Source organism: Equus asinus, chromosome 19 (genome assembly GCF_041296235.1).
Source record: "Equus asinus isolate D_3611 breed Donkey chromosome 19, EquAss-T2T_v2, whole genome shotgun sequence".
In the NCBI taxonomy this organism is placed as follows: domain Eukaryota; kingdom Metazoa; phylum Chordata; class Mammalia; order Perissodactyla; family Equidae; genus Equus; species Equus asinus.
Genome location: NC_091808.1, coordinates 14,267,316 through 14,289,155, shown reverse-complemented (window position 1 = coordinate 14,289,155; position 21,840 = coordinate 14,267,316). Strand labels below are relative to the sequence as shown.

The following is a 21,840-nucleotide window of genomic DNA, read 5'->3' as shown; positions in this document are numbered from 1 at the left end:
TTTTGACATCCATCCATGTTGTATATCTGAAATTTGTCCTTTTTAATTGAAAGTAATATGCCATTGCATAAATATATCACAACTTGTTTTTCTGTTCTTTTGTTGATAGGTGTTTGAGTTGTTTCCCATTTTGGGCTATTATGATTAAAGATGCCATGAAAATTCCTGTACAAGTGTTTTTTGTACATATGCTTCCTTTTTTCTTGGTAAAAACCTACGAGTAGAGCAGCTGGCTCATAGGGTAGGTGTAAGTTTAACTTAAAAAGAAATTATTAAACTGTTTTCAAAGGAGGTGTACCATTTTATATTCCCACCAGCAATGTCAGAGAGTTCCACTTGCTCCATGTTTTCTCTTACATTTGGTATTGTAAGGCGGGTGTTAATTTTAGCCATTGTAACGAGAATATTGTAGTATCTCCTCTGGCTTCCATTTGCATTTCCCTGATGAGAGTATAGCTAAGTACCTCTTCATGTGATTGTTGGCCATTCACATACCAGCCAGCTTTCTAAGCTCAGGCTCATGCTAGACTCCCAGCTCCAAACCCAGGAGGGAGCATACTGTTAGTGTTCATTAAAAAGTCTAGGTATGACGAAATAAATTAAAGAGTGAAATTAACCAAATAATGTACGCTATGAGTTGATTGTTTCCTAGGTTAGTCGTTGAAGAGCAGAGATCGACAGCAGAGCCCAGGGAACCCCTGATTCAAATCCCTGTCTTCCCTGTTCTAGCTAAAACCTTAGACAAGTCACTACACCTACATCTGGTTTCTTCATCTTTATAACCTGATTAATTGAAGTCCCTATGCTCATAGGACTATTGAATGGATAACATGAGAAGATGCTTGGAAGTGGTTTACCAACATGGTTCCCCAAACCGTGCCCTGAGGTGCTGAGTGCTATTGCAAACTCAAAGGAGAGATTTTGAATTTTTCAAGGGAAAGCAGACATCACACAAACTATTGGCTTCCCAGTTTCAACATCAGATTGCACCACCTGACTTTTGGTGGTGGTAAAGCAAGTCTTATGAAGAAACTGGTATGCAATAGAAAATGAGGGTGGCAGTGCCCAAACTGATTTTAAGTTTTGAGAAAACGTGTTGCCCAATATCTGCATATGACATCTCAGTAAATAATTGGGGGAGGGGGTAGGGGCAAAGATGGAATAGGTGAAGAGACTAAGTGGCACCAACTTCCAGTTATAAAGTGAATGACTCGTGGAGATGTAATGTACAGCACGGGGAATATAGCCAATAATATTGTAATGACTTGGGTGGTGACAGATGGTAACTGGACTTATCGTGATGATCATCTCATAGTGTATATTGCTATGATGTACACCTGAAATTAACAGAATATTGTAGGACAATTACACTTCAATTAAAAACAAAGTGAAGGGCCTTTCCTGGCTGTCATCAGAGGGAGATGTAATTATGGAAGAAAGGCACAGGGCACAGAGAGAAGGAAGGTTGCTGATTTTGAAGACAGAGGGAGGGCCACACAGCAGCTCTTGAAGCTGGAGAGGCAAGGAAATGGATTCCCCCCTAGACCTGCCAGCAAGAACGCAGCCCCGCTGACACGTGGGTTTTACTCCGGGAAGACAGTCAGACTTCTAGGCTACAGAACTGTCACAGAATAAATCTGTGTTATTTTAAGCCCCCTAATAATAATAATTACGAATAGTTTAGAATGAAATAAAATATTATTCTTTTTCAATATATGTGGTCAGTTTTTCAAATTGCAACTAAGTTGTTACAATATAAATAGTTACTACAACGTTTAAATGTACCCATTTACAGGGCCGGCCCAGTGGCGCAACGGTTAAGTTTGCACGTTCTGCTTCTTGGCGGCCCAGGGGTTTGCTGGTCCGGATCCCGGATGCGGACATGGCACCACTTGGCATACCATGCTATGGTAGGCATCCCACATACAAAGTAGAGGAAGATGGGCAAAGATGCTAGCTCAGGGCCAGGCTTTCTCAGCAAAAAAGAGGAGGAGTGGCAGTAGTTAGCTCAGGGCTAATCTTCCTCAAAAAAATAAAAATAAAAAAATAAGTGTACCCATTTACTAAATGGAACTGTTAGGTATTTCTTTTGGCCTGTAGATGCCACGAAAAAGTTGCTGAGATGTGAACGGCTTCAAGAACTGAGAAAGTGTGGGGGCCTCTGCTTAGCACAGTGGTGATCGTGACAACTCAATGAATATTATATATTGAGATATTAATTTGTATTTTGCACTTTGTCTATTTTTCCTCTTATTTCATTCCCTTTCCAAGAACGCATCCCAGGGCCTGGTGTTTTGGTACTCCAGGGAAAGTCCACGGCAGAGCATAAAGCTTTTATGCAGAGGACTTCCTAGGGTGGCTTTGAAGGCCCAAGCTTATTATGCCAGTTTTCTCAGAGAGAAGAGAGGGATGTGTGCTTTGAGGAAACAAGGTGGGGGGAGGGTTACCCCAATCTTAGAACAAAGATGGAAATCTACAGGTCTCTTGAATCGTGATGGCCTACGTTGACCTCTTGCAGTGCTCCAGGGAGATGTGTGTGAGAGGAATCTTTCTGAACCTATTAAAGGCCAACTGGTCTTTCTCAGGTTAAGTGGAACCCAAGCACTAATGGCCCAGGAGAGTAGAAGGAGTAATTGAGCTATCCCTGAAAGAACCACGCTCTCTGCATACCTGAATACTCCACTTGTTTCCGACAGAGACCTCTGCAAATCTTTAGCAAATAATAAATACCATGTATTGAGCTCATTTTTTATTCCAAGCACTTGCATAACCTCTTTATATGCGCTGTTTCATCTAACATTAGCAAACCCTTGAGTTAAGGTGCAATTATGATGCTCATTTCAGAAACAGAGAAACTGGAGGTCAGAAAAAGTATGTAACTTTTCCCAGGTCTAGTTAGTGGTAGAGATCAGATGTCAATTCTAGAGTCCAGGCTCACGCTGAATATTTGTAGGAAAATTCTCATTCCAAGTGGCAGAAACCTAATTTGAGCGGGTTTAAATTTGAAACACAAAAATTGTCTATTGACAAAGTTTGGGGGTACGATATTGTTCCAACTGGACCCAACTCTCAAATGATGCAATTGGCAGTCTGTGTCCTACATCTCTTGGCTGTACGTTCCTTTGTGCTGGCTTCTTTCTGAGCAAGTTATGTCCACAGGAGGCAAGGTGGCCACCAACCACCTCTGATGGACCTCCAGCCGACTAAGGTAGCCCAGCAGAAAGAGAGTTCCTCTTTCCCGAAAGATCCAAAAGAAGTCCCCAAATGAGTCTCATTGTCCTGGCTTTGTCATATGCCCAATCCTGAGCCAGCTGAGGGAAATGAAATATGCTGATTGCCTCATTCTGGATCACTTGCTCATCCTAGTGGCAGGCTGGATCCAGCCCATGTGAACAACAAGGATTGAGAGTGAAGAAAGAGTAGTTTCTCAGAAGATCAAATTTTATTGACTGCCAAAAGAGAGAAGGGAGGCTGGTAGGCAAAACATGACATTTACTCAATAAAAACTATCTACATTTTTATTTTTATTTTTTGGTGAGGAAGATTGGTCCTGAGCTAACATCTGTTGCCAATCTCCCTCATTTTGCTTTAGGAAGGTTGTTGCTGAGCCAACATCTGTGCCAATCTTCCTCTTTTTCACATGTGGGATGCTGCCACAGTATGGCTTGATGAGTAGTATGCCAGTCTGCGCCAGGGATCCGAACTCGCAAACTCTGGGCTGCCAAAGCAGAGGGCACGAACCTAACCACTACGCCACTGGGCCAGCCCCTACATTTTTATTTTTTAACAACAGAAGACTTTGAGGTTAGTAAAGCCTATTTATATTTCTATAATCATCTGGATGTGGTGCAACTTGCAGCTGTGGATGTCCCACGTTGTTACTGACACTTTATGACGTCTGCACTTTTTCATTCTCTCACAATGAAAAAAGGTGCGAGAAATTTGTCCAACAAAACACCCTTAACTGGTATTCTGGCTCTGTGTAGGGACACAAAAACCATGACTTCATCTTGAATTCTATTCAGTTACCAGGATGGAGGAGCAAACGTCCTCAGGCAACAAGTGGGTCTTTACCTGCTTGTGGTCTGGGTGCTGTCTTGGCTGGGCTGCTTAGGCTGCATTCATAATAACTCCTCTGCGTGGTAACTAACTCCACGAGGATTCAGTTGCCATGCAACTGCATGGTATTTCTCCGTAATACTGCCTTTCCTATGATTACAGAGTGAGGAGCTTTTATAGTCATAATAATACCTTATGCTCGTGCCAGGCCTTTTACATAAGAGGATCCCAATAGGGTGAATAGAGGCGCTCTTTATGTAAGTCCTTTCAACAAGCACTAAAAATACCCATGCTTCCAATTTAGCTATGTGGCAGCCATCCTCTCCCAGTTAAAATATACAATGGCTATTTTGGCAGGAGGTGATATGGAGGATTATGCACCAGATTTGAAATGCAAAAGATATTTAGGTGGACATAATAGAAACATCTCCGTTAGGGAAGATCTTGGGTACCATGTCAGGGATGCTCCTATGCTGACAACCATTTTGGGGGTGTCTCTGATGTGGGTTCCTGGAAGAGATTTGATCGTTTCTGCTTTTTGTATGAAATGAGAGGAACAATTGAAAAGTACATGGGGTCAGGTTCTGCTGAATGACTCAGCTGCTCCCAGGTCTGAAATAGGTACTTAGGATAAGCATCCAGTGCGGCTTCACTGGAGTGCCATTTGCCATTTGTTGGAGAAAATTACTTTTCGTTTCTAATGTCTTATTTTTCACCCAGTGAGTAGTTACTCACCTGGCAGGATCCAGAACATTATTTTTAATCTCTTAATAAGAGGCTTTCAGAATTCAGCTGTTATTACCAAAGAAACAATATTCTCTCGGAAAACAAGGACAAACATATCCATTAACCTTTTAAATAAAACCACTGTAATGCAATGAAGGAAACCAAAATGAAGCCTGCTTAGTCTTAATTTTAATTAGCTAGCTAAATGTGTTATGAAAAATAATTTGAAAGTAAAAGCCTTATTTGCAGTAACAAGGTAAATTTTTTTGAGACATCTTCAAAAATCTCCTGTCTTTTTTGGGAAACCACACTTTTGGTTCATTTCTGTTTCTACTCCAGTTCCATCGATCTAACGATGCTTGAGTTGTTATCGCGTCTTCATTGTCATAATTGTTTGCTGTGAATTGTCCTCTGATTTCCATAGCACTCTTCTTCCTTTAAAAGTATCCTTAAAATATATGTGGACACATAGCTCCCCTGGTTTAAGACGTGTTTTCCAGTCTTTCTTGCAGCTAAGTTTGGCCATGAGACTAAATTCTGACTTGCAGGGTGTGAGCAGAAGTGATTCGCCCATCTTTCAGGTTATGCCTTTAAAGGGAAGAGATATGTCCGCTACTTTCCCCTCCCTTTTCCCCTGGAACTTCAAAAATGGATAATTTGTCTCGGTGATGAGGACTGTGAGCTATGAGGCTCGGGAACTGTTGGCAGCCATGTCTCCTGCAATGTAGAAAAATCCAGTCTACAGTAGAGGAAACTCTAGCCAAGATTCAGCAGAGGGAGAGAGAGACTCTCCTCTTGGCATTTGAGCTGTCTAGCTGTCTCGGATGCTCATCCATCCCTGGCTCTCTCACCATTGGTTATTCAGGTTCTCGGTGGTGATGGAATAAACCATAGTATTTTTTCAATAACTCTCCTCTCTTTTTTTCCAGGTAAATTTAAGTCTTGTTTCTGTCACAAGCAAAAATGTTGATTCATAAATCAAGATAGACTTTATAACAAAAATAATTGACCTTGTGAATATATTCTCATGAAATTGCCTTGTCATCATCCAAAACCACCACATTTTTAACAGTGCGAGAAAATGTATGTCCTCCTGAAGTGACTTGAAGTGAAAGCTTGGGGGAAGGATTAACTAAACATTTGGAGTCAAATGATTGCATCTAAGTTTACTATATAGAAAGAAGTGGAGGAGTTTAGGAGATATAAAATTTACATATATATATGAAAACAAAATCTCTCGATCAATTAAGTACTTGTTTAGGTTGTATAAATTATTTTGCTGCATATGATTATTTGTTATCAATTTCAGTTTTAAGACCTGAGTATAAAGAGAATACTAAGCTATAGCTTAAAATAGTTTATAGTGGGTTTAAAACATAAGATTTGTAACAGCATAATCTTTCCATTGAAAATATACAACTTATTTAAATGATTGGAAAATAGGCAAAATCGATATATCCTAAGTAGCTTTAAATGACATTTTTAGATGATTTTACATCTTTTTCTTTAAAAAAATACTAAAACTTATTTAACTTTTCACAAAGGATGCAGATTAAAATAGGCTGTGTCAGGGGCTGGCCCTATTGCCTAGTGGTTAAGTTCACCGTGCTCCGCTTCAGCTGCCCAGGTTTGCAAGCACAGACCTACACCACTCATCAGCCATGTTATGGTGGCAACTCACAGAAAAAATAGAGGAAGATTAGCAACAGATGTTAGCTCAGGACTAACCTTCCTCAGCAAAAAAAGAAAAAGAAAAAAAAAAAAAGGCTATGTGAACCCAGTGCCTTGGATTTTGGTTTTGCTTTACCAGAGCATCCCTCCATTTGTGTGTTTTCTCTTAACATGGGTAGAAAAATTAATCAGTAGACAATACTCTGACTATTTTAAATGAGATAAGAGTATCCATTCAAAATAAAGTTACTAAAAATCACTTGTAATTACACTAACTTTTACTACATTTCTACTAATGGCTCAGCCATACTAGACTATTTTCCCTAATTCCAATTCTATTTAATAAAATGAAATTTATAGCATCTACTAAAAACTAATTTGTGTCAAATTCCAAGTCTTAGTCAAATTTTACGTTAACGTTCAAACAGGTAGAATTTAAAATTATGGCAGTGCATAGACTTCATTTAAGAACTTTATAGTATATATATGGAGATATACATATATATGAATATATATAGACATACAAATATACGGAGATGTACACACACACATACTTGTGTGAGTATGTATATAAATATTTATACATTGCATTTAAGAGTTTACTCAAATTGGATCATTTCAAGGTGTGGTTTGATATTCTTCTGACTTCTGTTTTTGCTATTGTTTTTAATAGAGTCAGAAAGAGTTGAAGAAAATTCATGATGCTAAGTCAATACGCAGGAATTCAAGAGAACAATAGTTTCACAAAATTTGTCTTCCCCCATGTCAGTTGCATACACTTTGCAGTGAGCTGTTCACTACGTGATTTCCCAGGTGAACGCACCTAGGAACACACCTGAGCCAAAATATTTCCTAGGTGAAGAGCTAGAAGTTTGGTCACCGTTCCTCCAGATGCTGTCCATCTACGTCTTCTCTCTGGGGGAAAGAGCACCAAACTGGGAGTCAAAATACTGGATTCTTTTTAGAACTTTTTCCAGGCTTATTGAAGCATAATTGACAAATAAAAACCGTAAACATTTAGGTTATATGTCATTTTTAAGGTGTATGATGTAATGATTTAATATACACGTACATTGTGAAATGATTACCACAATAAAGTTCATTAATACATCCATCATCTTACACATAGTTACTATTTTTTTCTGTGCTCAGATCACCTAAAATTTTGTCTATTAGGAAATTTCAAGTGTGCAATGCAATATTATTAACTGTAGTCACCATGCTGTGCATTAGACCCCCAGAACTTCTTCACTTATTTCATCTCCTTTAGATGTATACCCAGAAGTGGGATTGCTGGGTCATGTGGTAGTTCTATTTTTAATTTTCGAGAAAACTCCATACTGTTTTCCATAATGACTATACCAGAACATTAGATTCTGACCACTGGTTTATCATTGATGGACTTTGCACAAATCACAAGTTTCTCTGGCCTCATATTCTTCATTTATAAAATAAAGATATTGGAAAAAATTAATTTTATGTATTTATTTTATGTTATATAGATTAATTTCATGTGATTTTATTATAATAATATTCCTGTAATTTTGATATGGCTGTATTTTGTTGTGTAGACAAAGTAATTTATATCTCGTATTTTATTATTAGGGAATAAAAACACAGTTTATTAAAATGACTCATTCAAACATCAGCACATAAGTGAACATTTAATAGATGTCTTCATACTATATCAGCTTCTAAACTGTAAAATAAATGGAATGTGATACTATTCTCTTCTGACCTTTGTCTTTCCCCTCTTCATCTCAAAACTTCTTCACTGTATGCCGAGTAGAACTCATCCGTAAAAATTTGTTTTAGTTCATTGCTTATTTTTTGCCCCTACTACTTACAACCATACTTGATAGCCAAAAGAAATATTAAAATAGCAACAATGATAATAATGAATAAGAATAAGAAGAAATTAGAAATAGTCCATTGTCCTTATTCTGTACAGTCATTTTATAATAAGTAGTATTTATCGGATGCTTGTTGAATGTAACCCGCAGGCTAGGACGCCATCTACATCTATGTAATCAAAAGTTTTTCCACTTCTAAAGTCAGCTCTTCACATTTCCTTGACTCTGGTGATTGCATATGGCTGGCCTGGTTCTCTCTCCTTCCTTCTTATTATTGCTAATCTCTTAAAATCTCTTACATTTTCAGTCAGATGTGAATTAAACTTGGAAAGTAGTTGAATTATTTTAATTCTTGGCTTTTTTCTAAAGATAGTATATTTCGTTTCCCAAGGAACGTTTTTTTTGTATATCCTTTTGTTAATTGAAATTCTATTCCACATTCATTTCTCTCAAGTGAAAGGAGAAAAAAGTTACAATTTGAAGAAATTTATAAAAATATAAAGTTTTAATAGGTGCAAATTGGTGAACTGAGTTTCCTCCACATTTCATTTCTATCTTCTTGTCAGTAGTGCTGTCTGGGTACTTACATAAATATTGGCAACATGATTAGCGGATTATAAACACAAATTTTGCTTTTGTTGTCAGAGGCTTATCTACAATGAGAAAAGGTATTAAACTAGTTGATACACCAAAAGTTAGAATTCACCTGTGTATGAACATAAACTCCTCAGGGCAAGTATTTGGTAACCTCTGGGAAAGGCAGAGCTTAAGTGAAGAAAAGAACAGAATTTCAGAAATTATTGTAGGTCACTTGGGAAAATCATCTGGAGAAGGGACGCTTCTCAGTGCTCACAGGTGACTCATGTAGACACAGAATTGGGGCCACCTGTCCACATGGGTCTACAATGCCCTTCACCCCCTCTTTACGGAGGCTGGAAACACCTTTAATCAAAACATAGCTTTAGGGGCCAGCCAGGTGGCACAGTGGTTAAGTTCACACATTCCACTTCGGCAGCCCAGGGTTCACCAGTTCGGATCCCAAGTGTGGACGTGGCACCGCTTGGCGAGACATGCTGTGGTAGGCTTCACACTTATAAAGTAGAGGAAGATGGGCACGGATTAGCTCAGGGCCAGTCTTCCTCAGCAAAAAGAGGAGGATTGGCAGCAGTTAGCTCAGGGCTAATCTTCCTCAAAAAACAAACAAACAAACAAACAAAAAACAGTTTCATTCAATGGTTAGAAATAAGGCTTAGACTGAAGGGGCCTGAGAGCATACTGAAGTACACAGAACTGTGAATAACTACCAGTTACTTAACAAATATTTATTAATACTTAATAAATATTTATTTCTCTTTGCCAAGAAATTTTCTGAATACTTGAGATAAAAGATGAAAAGGAAACTTGAATTCTCTGCTCTGCTACAATTTTATTACAACAGTAAAGACGAACAGTAAATAAGTTAATAAATAAGTAAACCTACTATTAAGATAGTAACCTATAATAAAATTTTTGAAAGGAAATAAAATAGGATAATAGGAGTCGCTGCTTTGCATTTCACAACTCTATGAGGTAGGTCCTTTTACAATTTTTCCAATGAGGAAATTGAAGCACAAAGAAGTAAACTAATTGTTCAAGAGTGCACAGCTAACTAAGACTAAAGCCAAGCTGTAACCCAGGTGAACGTAGCAGCAAGATAACAACAGAGGTTGGACGCTCAGGAGAGAGGCCGGACGGAGTATTGAGAAGGACCACGTGGAAGATCTTGTCAAATAGAGGGAAGCATGAAAGCAAACTGGAATAATAGTAGATTCTCTCTTGAGGGTAGTCTAGGAGGCAGGCAGACGACGGTAGGCTCTTGGCTGGGTGTGTAAAATGGAGTTAGGATGGAGAAAGTCTGAAAGTCTGAAAGGATTCCTGGGATGGCCAGAAAACTGCCTCACAATTTTACCCGAGGCCTGCCTAGTACACCTCAGATCCCAATGGATGTGTCATGTCTGCTTCACCTCTCTACAAAGTCAGTTTTACTCTCGGATTACATTTGAAATATGCTCCTTTATTCTTCCTAAATTCCTGGGAAAAGAGCTAAAATAAATATCCACGAATGAAAATAGAGCGTTGTACACTAGAAAGAGAACTAAGTAGTCCTGGCCACCCAAAGAAGCTGTGTGCTCTTAGGTAATCTGTCTAATGTTCTGTTTTCAACTTCCTGATCTGTTTAGTGAAGGGATTCGACTGGATTATCTCCAAAGTCCTATTTCTTATTTAAATTTGCCCTCAGAATGATGGCCAGCCACCCAGAGAGAGCATTATAGTACAATCATGTTGAACCTTTTCACGGGTACCTAAGGTTTAATTCACAGTCAACCTAGAGTTAGAAAAGATCAGATGTTTAAGAATGATAATCTGGAATTTATTATTTTTGTTGATTACTATGTTTTGAGAGAGTGTTGGTGCCTCATGCCTTAGTTTAGTGATAAATTCCCCACGGCTCCTTCATCTTCCTTAAAGTTCCCTCAGATGGCTTTCTTTGGATTAACTAAATGAGTAAGGAAATGGATTCAGAGGAGCATATATTGTAGGCAGCAGCTTCCATTTGTTTCTTCCACTGTTCTCTCTAATTACTGATGGGTATTTTCAAATACTTATTAACTCTGTGTGAGCTTAAATAACACTAAAACGTCTCCATTCAGGCAAGACAGGCTGCAGTATTTTGTGTGGCAGAAGCTGAAAAAGTAGGCAAGACTTGGCTCGGTACCAGCTTAAGGCAGTGCTGGACCAGCAATCTGCCCACAATGCTGAAGGACATCATCTCCTGAATATTGTCTGAAATATTTTCATTAGATTGGTGTGCTTCCGCCTGCCATCCCTTTCTTCTTTATAACTTTTCCCCAAGTCCTATCTGGCCAATACACTACTCATCCTCATTTTTGAATTTTTATCTCTTTGTTGCAGGTATCACCCACTTGGTAATGCATAGGCGACGTTTCCAGTCCACCAATCCTCCTGACCCAGACTTCTCATCTTAAAAATAAGTGGAAACTCACAGATTCCCAAGGCTCTCTTTCAGGGGGAATTTTGTGAACATAGAATTTTACGTTTCCCCCCAAATTACCATATAAAATTATTATAAAAATAGTATCTACTTATTTGAGAACACTACACAACGCATACATCTGTTTTTTTAAAAGCAAAAAACCCACAACTCAGATATAAACACAATTACACCATTTTTTCCTGTACCATTAATTTCCCTCTGCATAGAATAGTTGTGTAACCTTAGACAAATCACTTAAACTCTGCCTCAATATTCTAATTTGTAAAGTGAAGGAAATTAGAGTGCCTACCTCGTAAGATTGGTGTGGTGACTGAATGAGTTGATTTAAGTAGAATCCACAATAAACATTATGCATGTGTTTGCTATTACTGTTGTTGTTATGAATATTATGTTTATTCATCAGCATTATATATGTATGCATATATCATGTTATGTTATTTCTTATGTAATATAGTTGTTCAATAAATTTCTAAATATGAGCCACTGCTCTATTTGCTGGGATGTAGAGATGAGCAGTCACTTGAAAGTACCTATTCTCATGAGGCTTGTATTCTAGTAAGAAGAAACTGATAAAATTAAAACAGTAGTAAAAATGTACTCGATATATATGTGTGTGCATAAACATGATAATATCAAATAGTGATAAGAATTTGCAGAGAAAGCAATTGGTTAATGTGATAATGAGTGTCTGGATTGGTTTTCTTTCTTAAATTGGAAGATTAGGAAGAAAATATGAACAGGATGAGACAGAGGGCTGGGCCTGAGGTCTGGGGCATTCCAAGGATTAGAACTCAAGCAGAGAAGTTAGCCAGCAAAGGAGATGAGGAAGGCGAAGTCATCGAAATAAGAGGGAAAACAGAATACAATGTCATGGAAGATAAGATAAAATAGTACTTCAAGTGGGATGACAGAGGAACAGAAATGGCAACTGGTTTAAACACATGAACTAATGAGTTCTAGACATAGTATTATTTATCTTTCCAAGTACTGCTGAGTATTACTATGATTACTAAGAACAGCCAGCATTTATGGTACACATTAAGCGCTAAACACAGTTTCCTTACATAGACTTTTACGTAGATTAACTAATTTAATCTTCATAATAAATTATTAACTTTGGACTAATAGTATTGTCATTTTTCAGATCAATAAACTGAGGCAGGGAGGGGTTACATAGTTTGCCCGTTGTCACTCAGTTAGGTTATAGGGGTCAGCAATATATCAGCCCAACAATTTCTTTGCAGAATCAGTGTTCTTGCTCTCCTTACAGTAATCATATTCATATAAATAAATACAGATCTATATCATAATTTTAATTCTTGCATAATAATTTATTTTTAAATCACCTGTTGTTGAATATGTAGGAAGGTTTCAAATTTCTCCTATTACAAACCATGGATAACCTCAAACATAGAGTTTTGCACACTTATCATGTCCTTAAAGTAGAATTATTTCAGCCTGTGCTCATTAAAAAAAAATTAAAACTATCAGATTTCTCTTCGTGTTGGTTGCATACATTTATATAACTCTTCATTTCTCCACATGTTTACCAGCATGGGAAATTATAAAAAATTAAGCCTGATTTATGATGTAATTTGCATTTTATTATTACCAGGGTTAAATATCTTTTTGTGTATTTGTTTGCCATTTCAAATTTTATTTTGTGAATGACCTATTCCTATCCTTTATCTGCAGTGTTTATTTCTTGCTTATTTTTAAGTTTTTCTTTCTTTGTTTTTTTACTAATATAGGAGAATGTATAACTGCTTAGCTCTTACATATGTTGCCAATAATTTCCCAATTGTGTACTTTAATGATAACTTTATTTATAATCTTTTCCCATTTAAATCATTTACGTTTTTATGTATTCAATTCTCTTGGTTGTCACTTAATTTTCCCCAGCTTTGATGTTATCTTTGGATGAATCATCACCACCCCAAGATAATATTAAAGTTTCTTTCAGTAAATTAATGTTTTTTGCATGCCAATATTTCAGAGGAAGATCTAGAGCTGCATTGTCCAAATGGCAGCCACGGCCCACCTGTGGATTTTAATTTAAATTCATTCAAATAAAATTTAAAATCGAGTCCTTCAATGGCACTAACCACACAGTCCTTATGTTCAATAACCACGTGTAGCTAGTGGCTATCATTTTTGACAGCGCAGTTATAGACCATTTCCATTGTTGTAGGAATTTTTATTGGACAGAGCTTCTCAACTGTTAATACGCACACCAATCACCTAGGCAGGTGTTAAAATGCACCTCCTGACTCAGATGATCTGGCAAGAGACCAGAGCTTCACATATTTTCAACAAGCCCCCAGATATGCCAAAGCTAAAGCTTCCTGGACCACACAGAGTAGCAAGCATCTAGATTTATTTTTATGCAAAAGTTGTAAAAATTCTTTATGTGCAGATGCATGCATTTCTCTGTTTATTTAATTGTATTACTTATTGATATGGAATGCCATATTTATCATGTGCTAAATACTTATGTACGCTTTTCCTGGACTTTCTAACCCCTTCTATTGATTCACAGTCCATTCCTATCATATACTATGATAAAATCAATGTAGCTTTGCAGAATGTTTTACTATTTAGTCAAGAAAATACCTATCAATAGCTTTTCAAATTCCACCAAACATCATATTTTATTTAAATTGAAATTACATTCACTTTGAAGCAAATTATTTGAAGAAATAATTATTCACACAATTGATTCTTTCTATTCCAGAAAAAGGGGTTTCTCTATATTCCCATGTCTTCTATGTCTCTGTTATGGACTGAATGTTTGTGTCCCCCCCAAATTCATATGTTTAAACCCTAACTCCCAGAGTGATGGTATTTGAAGATGGGGCCTCTGGGAGGTAGGTAGGTTTAGATGAGGTCATGAAGGTGGGGCCCTCATGATGAGATTAGTGTCCTTATGAGAAGAAGAAGGGAGACTGGAGTTCTCACTCTCTCTGCTCTGTGAGGACACAGCAAGAAGGAAGCTGTCTTCAAGCCAGAGAAAGGGCCCTTTCTAGGAACCAAATCGACCAGCACCTTGATCTTGGACTTCTCAGCTTCTGAAACTGTGAGAAATAAATGTCTGTTGTTTAAGTACCCAATCTATCATATTTTGTTATAGCAGCTTGAGTTGACTAAGGCAGTCTCTCAGAAAACTTTTGTTTTCGGTAAATATAATCCTTATGTTTATATATTTAATTGGTCTTCCTATGGTACAGTCTCATTATTTCTAGTCAGTTTCAAATGGACTATTTTGGAATTTTCAAGTAGAAAAATATGGAGTCCCTTTGGAAAGATTTTTCCCTCCTCAAATATTTGAGGTTTCAGGTGGGTTATTTCTATTTTTTAATTTTGATATGGAATTTTATTTTTAAGAAGAGAATTTCATGTTCAGTATATAAGTACTTTAGAAATTTTCTACTCATGCAGGCCATGCCATCAGTTAAGATCTGGAGTCATGCATTCAGCAAAAAAAATCTCTGCCACTGGTCAGATGCAGTCAACATGCTGGGGCCCTGGGATCAGAATGAAAGGATCCCACTCCTTCAAGACTGACTAGCGTGCTTGGAGAATGAAATAGTCATCTTCGGTAGAGTATGAAAAAATCTCATGACTTTATTTTTTTATTGATGAGGTATTCCACAACACAGAGAAAAAGCATCAAAGTTTGACTGTGGTAAGTCAGGACGGATTACGAGAGTAAGATAAACCTAATTTTTTAAACTCAAGTAGATATTATCCGTTCAAAGAAGGGAGATGGTTGGTTGGACTGGGAGTGTCTGATTTGCTAGACAATGTAGATCATCTTTTAGCAATTTTTAAAATTAGTTTTGAGTGGAGAGATAAATACATTTATTATAAATTTAAAATCTTCTGAAATCTTTACTGGAAATTCTCTGCTGCACAAAACAAAGGAGGGATGCTGGGGTCAATTCATAAGTTTCCTGCCACAAGAATATTTCACTTATTGCCAGTTTGCTCCCTTGACTGCATACGCGTAGATTTTGTCTATATTATTAGACAATAAATATTTTTTTTTCTACAAGTTACTCAGTATTCTGGATCCTGGAGCACCACATCATTATCTGCTGCTCCATGATCTTTAAATCATCTGTGGAACTTCTGTTGCCATCTATGTTGCTGTATAGGCAAAAATCATGAGGAACACATGATTCTCATTCTACCAAGACTTTGATTTCATGCTGTTACTAGAATGCTTAGAAACCTTGATTGTATGAGAAGGAGATTAGCTTTTTCCCTGGTGGAATAATTTCATTTTAACAGAAGTGTCATCTCCCTGAGCTAAATGTGGAAAGAATAATAGAAAGATTACAGATCATGGAAAAAACTAGAAAGGCGTTATTATAAATTATGACATGACTTCAGAGAGTACATCTTGATATATTTAAATAAACTCCTTAAAATTGAGGTAACTTGATTGCTCGGTTTCAATTGTCACATTTCTCATTTGCATCACTTTGATACAAAAGCACTCCCCACCATCTGGCTGATTTATAGACTTGGAAGCCCATTGAGGGTTCTGACTCTCCTTGCCTATCTGAGTTCACAGAAGGGACCTCTCTAACCTCAATAGCATCAGCTCTGTAGGTCAGTAGAGTATAAAAGAAAGAGCCAAACTCTACCCTGACTTAAGAACTTGAAAAAAAAATAATAAGTCATGAAGCATTTCAATGACTGGATTTCTACTGATGTCAGAAAAATCTATGTATTTTATGAAGATGCTCAAGAAATTAACCAACACATAACTATGATTTGAGCTTTGTTAGTTTCTCTATACATACATTTTTACTATAAGAATTTTCAACTTTAATTTCGCCCAATGTACTTTTCTCTGGATGTTATTGAAATGAGCAGAAGTGAATTTTATGTTTGTTTCAGTGATTATTTGAAAGTATAGATCCTTTTCTGTTTCATTCAGTGGGAATTAAAGAAGTAGTTCTGGGGACCTTCTAGACACCAACTCCCAAAGGTGCCATAAATGCCTGTACACTAATATACCTCCAGAGAAGAAATTGTCCAAACAATAGATCCTGTGGCCTCGAATAAGGAACAGCTTGGATTGAGGAGATGGGGTTGATATAACATCATGGTTCCCAAACCTTATTCTGTGAAAAGAAGAAAAGAAAAAGAAGAGAAAGAAACACAACAATTGTAAATTTTCCTAAAGCTGAAGATATTAAAATTAAAGGACCACACATTATTATAAATATGCCCTCCCTATTCTTTTGGGATAAAACTCCCTTTTACGTTTGGAATTTTTGTAGTAAAAAATGATGGGTTCTTTATATAGTTAGCAACCATATGTCAGTCTCTCGTTACTTTATTTAAAATTATCCTGGTACGTGGTATCAAGGTGACTGAGAACCACTGTGTTGGCCACAGATGATGAGATGCACATTCAGTCCAGTGACCTTGGATCCTAATCCCAATGAGCCAATAAGTTTGAGGCCTAAAGCAAGTGAGTATACTTCCCTGAGCATTAATTTTTCATGTGTAGAAATGGGCTTTACACAAGTGTCTATTCAAGCTGTCTATAATTCAAAAATATAGCCCCCCAAACCTGATAGAATTAACAGTCATGGTGAAGTATTTCTACTTTCTAAAATATCTGTCATGTAATTTCCTGATAAAGAATCTTTTCTGCTTTTAGTCATGTGCTGAAAGACAACTTTTATGAGAACTCTTGACTACCAAAGGTAATCATCCATTTACTCAACCTCTTGATCAAAGTGTGGTGTCTGCTCCTAGTTTATAAGTGGTACTTGAGGCACTTTTCTTTTCTACCAGGTGTTAAGTTTTTAGAATCTTCACAAGACAGAGAAGGAGAGAGAGAGTGAGTCTGTGGGGGAGAGAGAGGGAGAGAGAGATGTCACCTCTTCTCTTTCCCAATTATATTTTCCTTCCTTCTTTTCATCTATCCAACCTTCTAGAGTGCATTAAACAGATGTCCTGTTCCACCAAAAAGCAATACACAAAGACCAGAAAATAAGTGACATACGTGATGCACTTTAGGAATGCACTTTAGGACCTGTGAAAAGTGAACATCTTATAGTAATGAAATACGTTGATCTTATTTCCCCCAGATATTTACAAGTTAAAAAAACAAAATTCCCAAAATTGTACTATGGTCTCAGATGGTATTTAAGAATCAGGAAGGTGAACTTAAATTTAGTATTTTTTGTAGTCTGTTGATGCATGAAAAATTACTTTACATTCAGAACACATTTTTCTAAGAAATTAGTTATGAATTTAGATGTTTAGGATAACCCTGGGGAAAATCAGCTTGCGAGTGAAGGTAATTTGCGATAAGAGTTATTGGAAAAGAATGTGACAGGAAAAAATCTACAGGTCACTATTGAATAATAAGCTCATTTTTTTCCTCTCAGAATTGATATTTTAGCCCAAATTAAGCAGAAATGTATTGCTTATTGTTATTTTTACCATGGTACCAACTTACACTTTAAACATCTACATTATACTTCCTTACACTTTTTACTCTAAGGAAAAGTAGGTTAAATAAAACCTAGGACTTGATGTATATATGTGTGTGTGCGTATGTGTGCACAAAATATATTTATATATGCACACACACACGCACACGCATACATATATAGGTTGTATTATATGACATGGTATATGTGTGTATATTCAGCTGGATAGTAAGGACAGAATGAGGATAGTCCTCAGGAAATGTAAGAAATAGGATGACCAAATAATTTCAACAGTGAGTCTATAGGAGTTAGTACACACGCCATGGTTAATCCACATCTTATTTTCTTTAATAAAATAACATGCACTCCGAGTGAGACCTTTCTTCAACATACGTGTGCCCTGTGCATGTTCTTTCTAAGTGGGCTAGTTTTGTTCTCATGCCATGGGAGCAGGTGGCATGAAGCTGTTTTGATGAGGTTAAAAGGCTCCTCCCCTCTTTCCCCAAGCAGCAGCCTGAGGTACGTCAGCAGTAATTGTGTGCCTGGCTCCGCTGTGCAGGGAGGGTGGAGGCAAAATTGATATCAAATAAGGGTATCAAACTGAGATCTGGATGTTCCTTTTAAGTTGTTGCTCATTTTCATTAGCCATGCCAGGGGTGAAAAGCTTATAACTTAAACATCCTCTGTAGTAAGAACATTTATTTTTGATGGATTTATATTTTTCTTCTCCATAAAGACTGAATTAGTGTTGTAGTGGATATAAATGAAGGGGTTTCTTTATCCTCTTTTCATTTTATTATCTACTAATCAGACTTCAGCTCAGATAGATAAAAGAGAGAGGTTCTGTTGCCTAGATGTGAGGCCTTTAATGAGGATGGGAAGCCCCAGGGAGCCGAAATCCGAAGTAGAACGATGCTGCTTTCGGGTTTCTTGTCATTTCTTCAGTTGCTTCTTCTCCTCCCTTTTCCAAGGGGCCTAGTAAGCAGGAACTATCCAAGGTGCTAGAATGCTGGCAGCTTTGCCGTTCAATGCAGACGGAGTGCAGAAACAGAGAAGAAAGCTTACTGCTTATTTCAGAAGGTAGGTTCTTTGTTTCAGAATCCCTGATTAATCAGCAGCAGCATCAACAGACTAAGGCAGCTGGAGAGGAGAGAGAGAAGCAGGAAGGGAGGGAGTCAGGGGCACGGAGGGAGGGAGGGGAGAGAGAGAGAGAATGAGAGAGAGAGAGCTGGTTGTCACGGGGGAGGGACGATGCCACAAGCTAGGCTGCTCCAAACCTTCTGTATGTAAGTGGCAATGAGAAAGAGCATCTTTTTGGCTGAAAGGAGATATTTAGAAAGGATGTTTCTGATTTTTTGTTTTCATTTATTTTTGTCTTCACAGAATATAATCAAATGAGGCACCTTAGCCAGCCTGGGTGATTGCTTCGAGTCTTGTAATCATCTGTGTAGCAAAGTGGGTAAAATCATTCAATTTCTTTCCTGCTGGACCTGGAAGGAGAGGGGCTCTGTGTTCATCCCCACCCATTAGCTATGCCCTCTTTTCTCTGAATGTCGATTTAAGGAAGCAAGCACCTGTCTTCTGCCACCGCATTTTCCTAGCAAACTTTAAAGGCCATTTTATCTGATAGGAAGACCATCAAGAATGCTCTGATCTCTAGTGATGAAGAATCCGGGAGTGGACACTTTTCCCATCCAGGTACAATGCACTTTAATTGAAGAAAAACTGAGCTGAACTACAAGTCTATTTCTTATGGTGCTGGATTACTCCTACAGAACTGCCCTGAGATCAACCGTGAGAGAGGGCTCTGACAGACACAAGTCACCTTCTGATTATTGCACTTAGCTCTCCCTGGGGACTTAAATTTTGGTATGTATCTCATTTTTCAGATTCTCTAAGCATGCTAATTGAATCCAGCACTAAATAGATCAAGCAATCTGGTTATGAAATGGAATGGATTTTAGCTGGATATACTTAATGCTGAAGTTTGCCTGTCTTATTAGGTGGAGCAGAAATAAAGCCACAGCAAAGGCATCCAGGGCTTTAATGAGCCTCAGGCTGTTTTGTATCTTCTTATTCACTTTGTTACACTACCACAGAAATAGTTAAAATAGATTTTCCTTGGTAAAATAAGCCATGTTGAATTATTAAAAGCATTGAAAATATTTCCAGAGTATTAATTGACATTCATGTTGTGCATGCTAGCTATTTATCTGTTATTCCATACCTTAAATATTTTACACCAGTCTCTTTGCACATTTGTGTCAGCCCAATTTTGTGTTCTCAAAAAAAAAAGGCACAGTATCAAAAAAAAAAAATGCAAATCAGACATACACCAAAGCTGCAACTGCTTCTTCCTAACTAGTTAGACAGAAACCTCTTTGAGAAGCGCGTATTTTAATACCACTCTACATCTGGAAGATATCGTTATTCTCATCACAATAAATATTTTCTATAGACCTTTAGGGAAACTTGTTTTACTTGAGACACACTTATTTTGTTGGGGTGCCTCTATTCTAATTTTTCCAACTGCCAGCAATATTTTAAATGTAAGAAATGTAGGTATTTCCTATCAGGAAGAACTATTACAAGAAATAATATTGTTCATTTCCATTAGGAAATCCTAAAGTTGTTTTGGTATCGTAGAACTGAATTTTTTTTTTCTAGATATAGCCCCCAAATAAGGGAATCCAATTGAAGAGGTTACAAAATGTAGTTTTGGTTATTTTTAACATGCACGAATTTATAACAAAGTACCGTGGAATAATGACTGTAGAACCAGAGTGAAAACTAACTCCTCTCCTAATTCTTCACATTTTAAACAGTTCTCCAATTTATCTTCCATATTGTTAAGTGGTAAATAAATTAATATGAGAAAATGTGAGCCACAAATGCTGAAAATATTTAGTTTTTCTGTGGAAAGTGCAACATATGTTTGCCAACTCAGCAAAGACGGGGACTCTGTGAAGGACATTGGCAGCTGAGAAAATTAGTGGAAATAGACCTGAGGAAAATACCACAACTTCACAAGGAACTATAGAGAAGCCCAAGGACTTGAAGCATCTGTAAAGTTTAGAGAGAGAAGAGTAAATACCCTAGAGACACAAAGGTTGGATATTGTTTTAAAAAATAAATAAGTCATAGGCTCCCAATTCAATTAGATGGTTTCTATTGTAGCTCCAGTCAGCAATTATACTGACTATGTCTACTTTGCAAATACTGCCTTGTAAGCATTTGGAAACAGTTGGCGGAAGGCTCAAAAAAGTACTTAGCCGTTGACATTTTGCATGAGTCCTTAATAGTAGTGAAACGTGCAGTCTTTTTAGACCATAAGCAAATAGCACCATGACAACCTGGAAGTTGGGAGGAATATCCGATTTATGATGATACTACATGATCTATGCTCATTTTACCCATTTTGGGAAGGGAGATAGTGGAGAAAAACTCTCTACAGAGTAATCTGCTTTCCGGGAAAAAGCAATCAGTGTCTTTGTAGCTACTTCAACAAGCTCTCTTGGTTTTAACTCTAACATTTCCCATTTTGGGCAGACAGCTGCATTTTGATGACAGTGGAATGAGAAAATGAGCGTGACCATTTTGGGGTGGAGGGTAGGATTTCAAGCAAAATCAAAGTGAAATTATAGGACTTATTTTTGACATTATAAGATTTTATCAGAAAAACAATTTTGACATGGTTTACATAGGTTATGGATTAGAACTAGGCAATTTAGTCCGTTGATTTGGTCCTATGTGAAGTCAGCAGATTTTAGATATTAATTTGCATACATATTTTACATATGTATATGAAGCCTGATTATTTAAATACTTATATTTTCACAATGTGTTTTCAAATCGGTCTGAGTACATGCAGAAAATGTAAAAGATCTTTTTCTCCTGCTGAACAAAAATATAGTCAAAATTGCCTTGGGAAACTTTTATTTGGATAAACTGATACTACTGGGCAAAGTAGAATTCTTTCCCAGAGAAGATGCAATGATTCAAGTGGGAGGAAAAA

General features: G+C 37.2%; 1 protein-coding gene across 3 annotated transcripts in view; it reads left to right on the top strand.

The window, feature by feature from the left end:
* The first annotated feature begins 18,771 nt into the window (after positions 1 to 18,771).
* The window catches only part of NYAP2 (neuronal tyrosine-phosphorylated phosphoinositide-3-kinase adaptor 2), a 253,006-nt gene continuing 249,937 nt past the window's right edge, over positions 18,772 to 21,840 (top strand). Inside the window, exons 1-2 of one of the 3 annotated variants that reach the window (XM_070489631.1) lie at positions 18,772 to 18,905; positions 19,209 to 19,694. The gene's annotated coding sequence lies outside the window, so the exon portion shown is untranslated. Of the gene's footprint in view, positions 18,906 to 19,046; positions 19,695 to 21,840 lie in introns of those variants that run through there. The other 2 variants (XM_044751477.2, XM_044751478.2) reach the window with 2 other exon arrangements.